Consider the following 14,218-nt stretch of genomic DNA (forward strand, 5'->3'; position numbering starts at 1 on the left):
CTCGTATTGTAACTCCACAGATAGATCTGAATGCACAGCAACTAGAATCACTGTCTGTTCAGCTCTCTAAAGTGGGAGAAATATGTGCATGCGAAACCAGATTGAGCAATGGAAAAACAGTTTTAATTGTGGCAATTTATATTTCACCGAATGAATCAATAAATAGCATCACGGAATTCATTCACGAAAATTTAATAAAGTATACACCAGAAGTATCGCGGATACTTAGAAAAGATTACGATAAAGTTCCAATGATTTTAAGTGGGGATTTTAACGTAATTTTTGCATTGGACACAGCGGTTCCTTTAATTGACTTTCTCAATACAACATTCAATTTAAAAATGTGTAACAATCGCACTGAATCGACAACAACAATTGGCGTGGTATTTCAAAGATATGTTGACAACATCGAAACCAAAGCATTTGTATCATATTTTAGCTATCATAAGCCACTCGTATCATTTGTTGAAATTGAAAACATTGAGGATGAATAATAATAAAATGAAGAAAATAAAATATAATATGATCTTTATAGCAATATTATAATGAACCTATAATTATCCCGCTCCTAATGCTGCTTTCGTCTCATTCTCTCTCAGTTTGTTTTACGGAAGGTTTCACTTCTATCGAGTCTAACCGTTAGACTGGTATTGTTTTTTTTTTTTTTTTGTATTGTTATTTTGGACTTGAAATTCTCATTTATTTTTCTATGTATAATTATCGCTTAAGTTAATATTGCAGTTTAGAAATCTTTTGTTTTCCTTATATTATATTAATTGTTTTTATTAATAAAATTTACGACTATTCAATAGCAATTTGCTTGGCATATGAGATTTTCAAGTAAAAAACTGACTTTTGTCAACACAAAATTTTTTCAATACACAATTTTGTCAATATAGAATTTTGTTACGTTAATTTACAGTATTTCGTACGAAAAGAATTTTGATATACAGCATTTTGTAGGGATCCCGTGTTTGCTACGGATGTAAGTCCCCGAGTACGTACACTTCACATAATTACATGAATATTAAGTATTTAGAAGTACTTGTGCTCCTTTGCAAACAAAAAACATTTGGGAGTGAATTATGAATATCAGGAGATGACTTTTTAAGGTCGGTGCAGTATCTCCAAGTGCAACTCTTGCTCTTCTAAACACATATTCGTACGTAAAATAATCTAATATTTCTCGGCGAATATTCTTTCGGCGAATTTAAATATCTGGTGAACTCATCGAAATGCGGAAGCTGAGTGGCATCAGGTAAAGAGAGGAAAGTATCTAGAAAAACCTAAACTTAGAAAATTGAATATCTCAGAGATATAAAAAGATTTGTTGAGTATTAAACGGGATTTGAAAAGAAATGATTTTTTTTTTTAGATATTATTTTGACTTGGCACTGGACTGGAACCCGCAAGGTAGCAGAGGTTGCGGTCGGTCAAAGAATACGTCAAGTGGGTTGATGTTGCGCGTGCAGGCAGATCCCGAAACGTGTACGATGGAGGAGTCTTGTCGAGGCCCTATACTACCGAGCGGAGTGTCAAGAAAACGAATTGTGAATAAAATATCTCATAATAATAAATTAAATTAGAATGAATAAATTAAATCAAAATAAATAAATTTAATTAAAATAAATAAAAACCTGACCGTGTTTTTAACCCATTTAAGCCGGATTATCTCGAAAATTTGACAATTCCTACAGAAAAATGTAAGCTGGGGAAGGGGAAAGTGGAATCAAATTGTGTCAGCCTATGTAATTGAATTTTTAACCACTTTTCGGAAATTAAGTGAGTGTTAGAGACCTAAAAAAATCGTCTTATTCTTCTTGTTTGGCGCGATAACCGCGTAAGCTATTCTGACCGAGCTTAACGTGGCGCGCCAGTCATTTATTTCTCGTGCTAATTGGCGCCAGTTGGACACACCAAGTGAAGCCTAGTCCTTCTCAAACTGATCTTTCCAACGCAGAGGAGGTCTGCCCCTTTCTCCTCTACCACCAGCTGGCACCACATCGAACACTTTCAGAGCTGAAGCGTTTGTATACATTCGGACAACATGACATAGTTGTTGTAGCAGCATACTTACATACGGTGAATGCTGCTGGAGTGACAGTCCTTGGCCGGAACCGACTGTCGTTGAAACGACATGACACATGACACAGTCAATGAAGCCGCTAGATCTTTAATCGCTGTGATATGTCTATGACGTCGCAAAGCTCATTGTTCCATCGCCGGCGATACTCGCTGTCACCCACTCTTCCACAGAATCTTTATCTCAAACAATCCAAGGAACGCGTCATCGAATGCTGTCATCGGCCACGCTTCTACGCCATCTGTTAGAACAGCCATGATGAGAGCCTTCTTCAGTTTTAGTTTTATTCGTCAAGAGTAGACTTTACTACTCAACTTCCTACTTAGTCCAAAGTAGCACTGGTGGGCAAGAGATATTCTCCGTTGCATTTCAAGACAGACATTGACAGAACTAACAAACCCCAGGATTATCACGCATAGTTAATATGGACGAATGTAGACTCGATTGATACGAATATCGTTTAGAATTTAAATAGGAGCTGAGAGATGTAACAAAGAATAAATTACAGTATCCAAAATACAACTATTATAGGAGCAGTTATGGAGCTGGAGTCGTGCTCGGCGTGGGATTCCTGGAAATGTTATGGGCAGCAATGCCTACGTCTGGAGTAGCAAACATGCACTTTGTGAACGAAGGTGTTATATCAGTGATTGAGGAACTATCGCAGCACACTTGCGATCTATTTTTCAATTGCTGACTAGATCAGAGATTGGTAAGTTGGAGTAGTTGTTAATTTCATGCGTGCAATTGATATAATTTTTTTCTTCAAGAAATTTCCGTTTGAGAATTTCCATAGTCTAAAGAAAATCACAGTCATGGCAATTGTAGCTCGGGGTGAGCCAGAGCTTCCTTTACCATAGGTATGTCTTCATAACGTCTCGGCTCATTGCATCGCCCCTTTTGGCATTTATGCACCATAGACCTTCTTGGATATCATGAATCCAGCTTCTTATATTTCTACTGCCACGTTTTCTATTGCCCATCAGCCAACTCCTAAGTTGATGGTCTTTTTCCTTTCCCTGTTGTCGTCCATTCTAAGTAGATGCTCAAGCTATCGCAAGCTCTGCGCCTTAACAAACCTAATAATGTATAAGTTGTTTGATTTCGTTGTTGCATCTAATTTTATAATCCCCATCTGCTTCCTTTACTGTACCAATTCTCTCCTCAGTATCTTTCGCTCAAAGCTTAGGAGGTGGTTCTTAATGTTGGTGGTCTTAGCCGATGCATCACAGCTATAAGTTCCTATTGGTCTTATTAAGGCCATATAGATTTTCGACTCACAGAAGGAGCCAGTTGGTTTTTGAACAGTTTAAGATTGTAATGGACTATGAATAAGTTCGTGCGGTTTTGTTTCGAAATTTGAAACTTTATTGACGTAAAATGGTTACAAATTTAATATTCAAAGTATTGTCCATCGCTTACTACTACTTTTTCCCATCTTTCTGGCAATTCACGGATTCCCTTTGTGAAAAATTCGGTCGGTTTTGCCGCAATCCACGAATCGATCCATTTTTTGACTTCATCGTAATTACGGAAGTGCTGGTCAGCCAGGCCATGTTGCATCGATCGGAAGAGATAGTAATCGGATGGCGCAAGGTCTGGACTATACGGCGGGTGGGGTAGGACATCCCATTTGAGCGTTTCTAAGTATGTTTTGACCACTTGTGCAACATGTGGCCGAGCATTGTCATGTTGCAAAATAACTTTGTCGTGTCTATCGGCGTATTGCGGCCGTTTTTCTCGCAGTGCTCGGCTCAAACGCATCAATTGTCGTCGGTAGACATCCCCCGTAATCGTTTCATTCGGTTTCAGTAGCTCATAATACACAACACCCAGCTGGTCCCACCAGATACACAGCATAACCTTCAAGCCATGAATATTCTGCGCCGACGTCGATGTTGAAGCATGGCCAGGGTATCCATACGTTGCCCGACGTTTTGGATTGTCGTAATGGACCCACTTTTCATCGCCAGTCACAATTCGATGCAAAAAACCCTTTCTTTTGTGCCGTTGAAGCAGTTGTTCGCATGCCATAAAACGGCGTTCAACGTCTCTTGGCTTCAATTCATACGGCACCCAATGGCCTACCTTTCGGATCATTCCCATGGCTTTTAAACGTTTGGAAATGGTTGATTGATCAACTCCCAAAGTTTTTGCAACCTCTTCTTGCGTTTGAGCCGGATCTTGATCGAGCAATTCCTCCAATTCGGTATCCATGAACTTTGGCGGCGCACCCTCGCGTTCTTCGTCTTCCAAGCCAAAATCACCACTTTTAAAGCGTGCAAACCACTTCTGGCACGTTCGCTCAGCTAGAGCATGCTCACCATAAACTTCCACCAAGATACGATGACTTTCGGCTGCTTTTTTCTTCATATTAAAATAATGAAGAAGAATTCCCCGCAAAAACACATTATTTGGCACGAAATTCGACATTTTCAAGTGTGGTAAAAATATTGTTGTTTACGCTTCAAATAAAAAACTTATACTGACGTTTGTGCCTTACGACAGTAGCTCTCCAATGAATGTTTGGAAATGTGGATCGATGGAATAATAATCAAGTTACGCCATCTGTTGTAAAACCGCACGAACTTATTCATAGTCCTATTAACTTCTGTTGGCCGCTTGGATTCTATTGCTTACGCAGATTAGGGGTCCGCTATGCTGCTAAGGTTTATATATTACCAAGGTATTTGAAGGCTTTCACTATTTGAAAAGTATGTGGACCAACTTCCAGGTTGCTGTAGCGAGTGGTATTGCTTGACTTGATAAAGTATGTTGCCTCTTCGACGTTGACTTCCAGCCCCACTGGCTTTGCTACTTATATTAATGAGTTTTAACGCGCAATCGGCAATTACGCGTGGAATTCTTGCAACAATAGCAAGATCGTCAACACAGTTGGGTAGAGAATCTGGAGGTATAGAAGTGGGTATAAAATTTTTGAGCTAAGGATATCCACCCCTGCTCCAAATGAGATTCTTAACTTTATTTCGACTATTTCGCACTACCACTCGGGCCTTCCAGTACAGCTCAGATTTCTGATCTTGGGTCCAGAGAGTTACATCAACGCAAGAATTCCACGTAGCGGGGAGTGGAGTGGCAACTCTCACACTCCATATGACGATGTAGTCATTTACAAGGCTCTGAGTACACCCCTGAACCTAGCTTTTCGGTTGCCTCATTTATGCTGTGTCTTCCAGAATCAAGCATAACTACAGTGGAGGCTTTCCAGCAGCTTAAAATTGATGTGAGCAGAAGATATACAAGTACTTTCTGCCTTCGGAGTTCTTAAACGGCATAGCTTAATAAGAAAGCGTGGAGATAGGCTTGGAGTTTTTTTTCAAAATATGCTGCAGAAGTTGCAAGAAGAATAAGGAAGAAGAAGCGATGTCTCATCTCCTCTGTAACTAACACGCACCGTGCAAAGGCCGACTTTGACTTCCCCTCAAAGGCATTCGCGTGCTTGTACGTATGGTGTGAGGGATTTTTTTGCCGCTCTGTAAGTCGCCACCATAAGACACGCAGTTGCATCCATAAATTCACTTATGACGAGAAGTTTATCGCATTACAATCAACAAAAAAGGAAGGGATGACTAATCCATAAAAAATGGAAAGAGCGATGGTCCGGAGTGGTGAAAAGGAAGTAAGAGAGGCATATGCACAATTTTCTAACTGCAATAAAAGTTCGCTGTAATCAACTGTGATGGATTTCATACATTTGATTTTAGATGATGGCACGCATGCCAAAATCGTGCTGATTCAGCAGTCGCCTGCAACAAGAACGGCAAAGCAGATGTAAAGGATGTAGTGGCAATAGCGATTCAAGACATACTAAGCACATATACATACACACGTACATATTTCTGAACAAGAATAACTTCCAGCATTCAACAGTTCGTTACTTGTGAACAGCTAGCCCAGGGCGATGCTGTAAGTCATACGTACTCTCGTATATGACGACATCGGCATTGTCCAGTTTATATGAGAAACGTGCCTCACACGTCCGTATGTAAAGCCGACGCCTCCGCTACTCCCAGTCTGATGTTGGACATTTTATGACACTCAATAAAGGCAGCAATTTAGTTGTCGTTCAAGTGTCGTACTCAAGTGCATTTAAATCACACTTGGCGAGCATGGCCAGTATAATTTGCCTTAAAATATTCCTTCGAACATGGCAATGGACGTGCGCTCACACATACAAACTCACATTAAGCAGCAGTAAAGTTGTCATGCAAATAGTTAGTCACTCGGCCATTAAGGACATATGCACGACTTGACAATGCTGTTTATATTACGAATACTCACTCACTCATACAGACACATAAATATGGCAAAAACACAAGAAAAAAAGCGAGTACAAATCCCATCACTGCAACGTCTGTGTGAGGGGGACAATTTTTTAGTAGCCGCTACTATCATTGTGGAAATTCTGTAATTTTTGTGGTAGTGCTGCTGCTTAAGCCTCTTTATTGCTTTCGCCCTATTAACTCATCCTTAATTCGGCCATTGCCAGTGGACATAAATTTTATGATTATGTGCTGCTAAAACGGTGTGGAAGTGTGAGACATACAAGCGGACATACAAAATGACAGATGGACAGCTAAGGAAGATGCAAATAAAAAAATATTAAAAATGTCTACGCTGCAATTACAATTTGTCCAATAAGAAGGGAATTATTTGAAATGAGCAAAACAAATTATGAAGACAATAAAAGATTGTTAAAACGTGGAAATGAGATAAACGCGAATCCGGCGAATTTATAAAGTAATTTTTTTGATTGCTTTAAATGCAATTATCTTTTTTAATAGACTTTTCAGGAACTCTATTGCGGAATGTAAAAGCTTAAAGGTTTTTCATAACTGAGTAATTGCTGGTGCATGTGGCATTTGTAAGTGGAAAATAAAGCTTAAAAGAACAGCTAGCAAAAAATGAGCAGAATTTTTGTCAAATGTTAATGTTAATGTTAATGTTAATGTTAATGTTAATGTTAATGTTAATGTTAATGTTAATGTTAAAGTTAATGTTAATGTTAATGTTAATGTTAATGTTAATGTTAATGTTAATGTTAATGTTAATGTTAATGTTAATGTTAATGTTAATGTTAATGTTAATGTTAATGTTAATGTTAATGTTAATGTTAATGTTAATGTTAATGTTAATGTTAATGTTAATGTTAATGTTAATGTTAATGTTAATGTTAATGTTAATGTTAATGTTAATGTTAATGTTAATGTTAATGTTAATGTTAATGTTAATGTTAATGTTAATGTTAATGTTAATGTTAATGTTAATGTTAATGTTAATGTTAATGTTAATGTTAATGTTAATGTTAATGTTAATGTTAATGTTAATGTTAATGTTAATGTTAATGTTAATGTTAATGTTAATGTTAATGTTAATGTTAATGTTAATGTTAATGTTAATGTTAATGTTAATGTTAATGTTAATGTTAATGTTAATGTTAATGTTAATGTTAATGTTAATGTTAATGTTAATGTTAATGTTAATGTTAATGTTAATGTTAATGTTAATGTTAATGTTAATGTTAATGTTAATGTTAATGTTAATGTTAATGTTAATGTTAATGTTAATGTTAATGTTAATGTTAATGTTAATGTTAATGTTAATGTTAATGTTAATGTTAATGTTAATGTTAATGTTAATGTTAATGTTAATGTTAATGTTAATGTTAATGTTAATGTTAATGTTAATGTTAATGTTAATGTTAATGTTAATGTTAATGTTAATGTTAATGTTAATGTTAATGTTAATGTTAATGTTAATGTTAATGTTAATGTTAATGTTAATGTTAATGTTAATGTTAATGTTAATGTTAATGTTAATGTTAATGTTAATGTTAATGTTAATGTTAATGTTAATGTTAATGTTAATGTTAATGTTAATGTTAATGTTAATGTTAATGTTAATGTTAATGTTAATGTTAATGTTAATGTTAATGTTAATGTTAATGTTAATGTTAATGTTAATGTTAATGTTAATGTTAATGTTAATGTTAATGTTAATGTTAATGTTAATGTTAATGTTAATGTTAATGTTAATGTTAATGTTAATGTTAATGTTAATGTTAATGTTAATGTTAATGTTAATGTTAATGTTAATGTTAATGTTAATGTTAATGTTAATGTTAATGTTAATGTTAATGTTAATGTTAATGTTAATGTTAATGTTAATGTTAATGTTAATGTTAATGTTAATGTTAATGTTAATGTTAATGTTAATGTTAATGTTAATGTTAATGTTAATGTTAATGTTAATGTTAATGTTAATGTTAATGTTAATGTTAATGTTAATGTTAATGTTAATGTTAATGTTAATGTTAATGTTAATGTTAATGTTAATGTTAATGTTAATGTTAATGTTAATGTTAATGTTAATGTTAATGTTAATGTTAATGTTAATGTTAATGTTAATGTTAATGTTAATGTTAATGTTAATGTTAATGTTAATGTTAATGTTAATGTTAATGTTAATGTTAATGTTAATGTTAATGTTAATGTTAATGTTAATGTTAATGTTAATGTTAATGTTAATGTTAATGTTAATGTTAATGTTAATGTTAATGTTAATGTTAATGTTAATGTTAATGTTAATGTTAATGTTAATGTTAATGTTAATGTTAATGTTAATGTTAATGTTAATGTTAATGTCCTTCCTTCAAGTCGCTTTGTCCCTTCTGTGCTCTGTTGCTTATCAGACTCAAACCTAAGGCAAGTAGACTTATTTGTTGAGCTGTGCTACTAAATGGCTCACTCCAGCTATAGATTTGTATTACATAATTTTTCTGGGTATTGAGTATATAAATAAGCACACTCACACACAAATATCAAAACGGCATATATTTGCGCCTTAAGCATTTAGAGCTTTGTATACTGTATACTCTGGTACCCAAAATGCCATTTAAATTTATGAATTTTGAATTTTATTACCAACAGACTTTTCTCTATCAGCTGCGTTCAGCCTTCATAACTAACTTTTCCTTTACAGGATTTTTATTCTAAGCACTTTAACGATCTGCGGCCTACTTCTTTACTCCATTTGTGTTTTATGTATTTTTGTGCATACTCAATGCTGGCTTCTGCACTAGTTTACTTTTTTCGGTTACTTTAGAATTATACCAAGCCTAACGTCCTTTTTCCCATCCCGCACTTTTCTATTGTGAACTCCAAATTTATATTGCCCTTTTCCGTTACAAAGTTTGCATTTTTCATTTCAAATCTCAATACGATTTATCGACTTTAATGGTATGGAATGAAAGCTCGTCGTTGCCCTTATACATTTACGCATACTTTAGTTAACTCAAATAGCTACATAAAAGACTACCCCGCAGGAAATATTTAAGCTAGTGAAATAAGTTTCTGGTAAGATCCGTCAAATGCGAAATCGTAGGCAAATTGTGCGCTGCCACGAGGTAATTTGAGTTTATGTGACTGGTATTAAAAGCATTTAATAAATGCAATAGGATTAAAATATATTAGTAATAGTAGTCGAGCCATAATAATCGGAGTCGTAATTTTTCTCTAAGTAATTCCCAGAATGGAAAATTACTTTACAAGCAACTTTTTTATAACGAAAATTATGGTATAATTCCCTACATAGTTTTCCGCCCTGTGAAACATCGGAATGTTCTTAAATGCTAACAGAGAAGACCCAGTTGGGCCAAAGTGAACTGGCCTAGATGGCATTTTAATCGTGTTGCTGTAGAAGCTCTGGCCTGTGGTCTCTTTGATGAAGAAGCCCTCAGAAGATATCTGGAGTTAAGAACGCACAATCGTATCCGGCTCATATGGGTCCCAGGGGTTCCACAGGGGTACGAAGTAACGGATGCATTGGCTAGAAAGGCTGCGCCCTCGTCATTAATGGTTAGAAGTGAAGAGCTCAGGCTACGCGATGTTAACTGATACCAAGTTATGGGCCTATGCTAGGCGAAGTGCTTACTGGGGCCCATAATCAAGAGAGATTTAGGAAACTTATAACCCTCCCTAAGGATAATCTGGAAATACTTACGGACATTCTCACAGGCCATTGCAGATTGCGCAGCCATCTGTAAAGTATTGGGATATGTGTTGGGATTCGTCCAATCGCCGCAGACTCAAAAAAAATGTCTTCGTGAATGTGACGCTAAAGCGCGGAGCAAGTTGAGGTATCTCAGGCAGGTGCAGCCAGAAAAATGAGCCCAGGAACTGAGTAGAAGTCCCTAACCACGTTATTTTAGTAGTGACGAGGACAGCGCCCATAAGTTCACTCAAAAAGCGCGTAGAGTCGTACAATTTTGTTTTAGCAGTTTTATTAAACCTTTTGGCTTATAAAACTAATATTCTTCAAAACAGGACCCTTGATCGTCAATACACCGCTGGGTCCAATTGTTGACGAGGTCGGGCCAAACCCGGGCGACGCGGTTTTTCAGACGAAGCAGCACTTCTTTGTAAAATGCCGCGTTTACAGTTCTTCCTGGAGGTACAAACTCCTTGTGGACGATGCTTCGAGAGTCGAAAAAGATGATCAGCATGGTTTTGACCTTATATTTCGACATGCGTGCCTTCTTCTCCTAATCCTAACACACTTTTAAAACAGCTTTCACGCGCGGAGCGATGTTGACTGCACCGCTGTTGCCAGCGAACTGGGACCGGTTTCTAATAGAAGGGGAAGGTTTCTAGTGGAGCGATCATTTTCCCCCACCAGCCGATTCGGTTGATCGCTGGGCAGACGCTCCGCGCGGGAAGGTTCATTACTTTTCAATCAAACCCTGTATACGTTCGAGTGGTTTTTCTATGTTATTGGGGCGTAAGTGCAAAAAGCGGAATGTTGCAGGCCCTAGCTTTATGACAGATAGTGTAGTCACCCGCACACCTGAAGTGAGTTACAGTATTTGGGATCGATGCTTATATTTTTGTTCTTACTAGAACAACAGATAGCCGAGCAGAAGCATCTTTAGATATTCTATGAATACCTAAGCCTAATATCAAGAAAGTTAGTGTAGATGCTTTATTTGGTCTTTGCCGACTTTAGGAAAAGTACTTGTATTAATATTTCATAGACAATTCATCCTCAATTACTCATCAATGAAAATGCCCACAAGAAGATGACGAACTCAAACTATTAAAAATTCCAAACTTCCCTAGATATGCACCAGTTTTTTGGAACCAAACAATTTTCCTGTAGGGCCATACAATTTCCTACAGCTATGACTATCTCCCAAATGCACACACACGCATTGGAGTTGTTTTTTTTTTTTTTTTTTGTTACTCAATGCTTTACAGCCATTAGCACATTCCTCTCTTATGCGCTACTCCTTTCCCAAGTCTCGATTACCCCGTTTCCGTTTGCCGTTGACAAACGGAAGTAACGAAGCAACTATGCAGTGCCAAAGCACATTGATAGCATTTTTAAATGCCTTTCTGCTGTAGACCCGCAAAAATATGTGGCATTGCAATCGAATTGGAGCTGAAGTAGAACTCCTTCAATAAATTTCGTTTTCATAATTTTTTGTTTGCACTCTTCGACAGATACGGACGACTACGTTACCGCTTTGCTGCTGTCGACATAGCCCACGTAATTTTTCTCTTTACGCCTTTAGTGCAATCCATTTGTGTGCGTGCGTGTGTTCTGAGGGAGAGGAGCGGATTACTTTCAAAATTTCCCATCTAAGCTATTTGCACTTTACGAGTGCGTATTTTTTCAACTTCATATTTTTACCAACTTGACTTTTACGGGCATCTGGCTTCCGTCGCACACATTTGAATTCAATATTTTGCAGCAATCAATAGAGACAAAGTGTTTGTTTTTACTCCAAATTTTTTTCGTTCAGTGTGAAGGAGTAAAGTTAAAAAAGCTAAAAGTCAATTGCTATCAAAATCTAAGGAACATCAACAAGAGTGCATTTACTTGGTATTGTTGTTGGCCATCAGGCGTTTATGGCATGGTCCTTTTGTTAGAGGTGCGCAAAGGAGAGTCTCAGTTGAGCTCTTAAGCTGGACCAGCATCTCTGTCAGCCAAACTTTGTGCGCCAAATGAACTTCTGTAATACATTCAATTAGAAAGGGAAGAACTGTGAACACTTGCTGCGTGAAAACGCCGCATTGGTAAATTGAAGTAGAAGTCCATGGTGATTTCATCAACAAAAATTATCGAAATGGATTTTCGAGTTAACTTTCAGAATAATGACAACGTGACAAGCAGCGACCAGAAATATTTAAGCTAAAATTTTGATTTTAAGTTAACCACTACGAGCGAATGCCCATAGAACCAGGGGAAATTACTGACAATCGAAGCTATAGGCAATTGGAGCCACACATGTCACTTTGGGTGACTAGACCGGCCAGAATGAGTTTGTTTAATCCACTGCGGCAAAGTAAACTGAGGTGTATTTGTATAGAAAACGCCACAGTGGCAAGGCATTCACTGCTGAATGGAACGCGAATCGGTTAACTCCCTACTTTAACCCATCCAAAAGACCGACACAACGGCAATCAAAGCGAATCCGCATAAGTTGGCTTTGTTTGAAATTCCAGATGCGCTGCTTATTTGCAGTTGCTTTATTTGTTTGTTGTTGCTGTAGCGAGGCCACCTTCTATGAATTTGAATTGGCATCTTGAGAAAATATACTTGCAGAATATAGAAGGGTGCACAAATCGCGGTACCGTTACTCGGCTCTCAGTGAACTTGACAGAATCAGCCGTTGAATTGACGCAGTTGTAGACTTTTGTTACAATTTTTTTGTTAAGAAAATACTTTTTTTTTTCTATTATTTTGCATGGCGTTAACTAAGGTTTTAGCTCAGGTGATTCTCTAAAATACCAATTAGCGCTTCCGCACAATTTTTTTGCTACATCCTCGCTACCAACAAGTTGTACCGGTTATTCATTCACGAGTTTATCCAGTCCGTGCAATTGAGAAACATAGTAGACAAGGGTTAACATTATCGGGCGCCAGTTCCTTTCATAGAGCAGGGCATCCACATCAAATCGTAAGATTTTTTTTTTCGGGTCAAAGTAACAAGTACAGCACTCAGACAACATTAAGTCGGGTTTCCCTTTTAATTTTCTTTGGATCTACCCGACCTACAAAGAAATGTGAGTACATCTTGTGGTGCCAAGGGGCCAAAGTGGGCGCTTCTTAACGCAGCAGTGCCAAGGATCTCAAGCCTGATTCGAGAGAAGGCCGGAGAAATGCACAGAAAGTTGTCCGCCGTCTCATCCTCCGCTCTACATGCTGGGCAGGGTGCACTGTCTGAGATGCCTACCTTTTCCATGCGCTTCGCCCATAGAAAGTGGCCCATCGTCAGTCCAATCAGCTGCCCACAGTCCCTTCTGATTAATGACAGTGGTATCTGCGAAAGTCGGTCGGATATGACAGGTAACATCAGTTTTGTCCATATGCAGCTTCTCGCATTGCCAAGCTCGCTTGTGGGTAGTGGAAGATAGTTTGTCTTTTCTCCGGTTGATTACAACTATGACAGTACATATTGTAAGAGATACCCAGTTTATTTGCCTGGTCCCCTATGAACCAGAAGCCAGTTATCACTGCCGTGAGTCTACAGGCAACTCTTCGTTCTCAATGTTTATGTTCGTTTGTAGGTGTAGGTGGCTCATAACCTTCTGCTAACTTTGCATGTCGTCTGGTCTTTTCATCTACAAACCGCAATTCGAACACTGGTGTGAATACCGATCCGGCAAGAATGTTATTCATGGCATATCACCCTCTCGCCAGTTCGTCTGCTCTTTCGTTTCCTTCAATATTCCGATGTCCCGAGCCCCCGATTAAGGTAACCTTATGACATTCATTCAAGGTGGTAAGGCTTTTCCTGTCTTGTTCTACCAGTTTAGTGGTTTTTGGAACCGAATCCAGTGCCCGGATTTCAGCTTTACTAACTTGACTTTTAATTTTGGTTGCCAAACTTCAGTTTTTTGGTACTCTTCTTTCAGTTCTTTCACACACCTCATCTTCATTTATATCACAACAAATTTACGTCAACTTTTCCGAGGTTACTAGTAAATCAGTCGAGAATGATAGAATACAAGAATGCACTCATCAGAGAGGAATGTGAAAATACGAACAAGAATGCAAGAAAGAAAACTTGCACAAACCACCCACAAAGAAATTGACCAAATTTGACGGCAC

Source organism: Anastrepha obliqua, chromosome 5, assembly GCF_027943255.1.
Source record: "Anastrepha obliqua isolate idAnaObli1 chromosome 5, idAnaObli1_1.0, whole genome shotgun sequence".
NCBI classification, from domain to species: Eukaryota; Metazoa; Arthropoda; class Insecta; order Diptera; family Tephritidae; genus Anastrepha; species Anastrepha obliqua.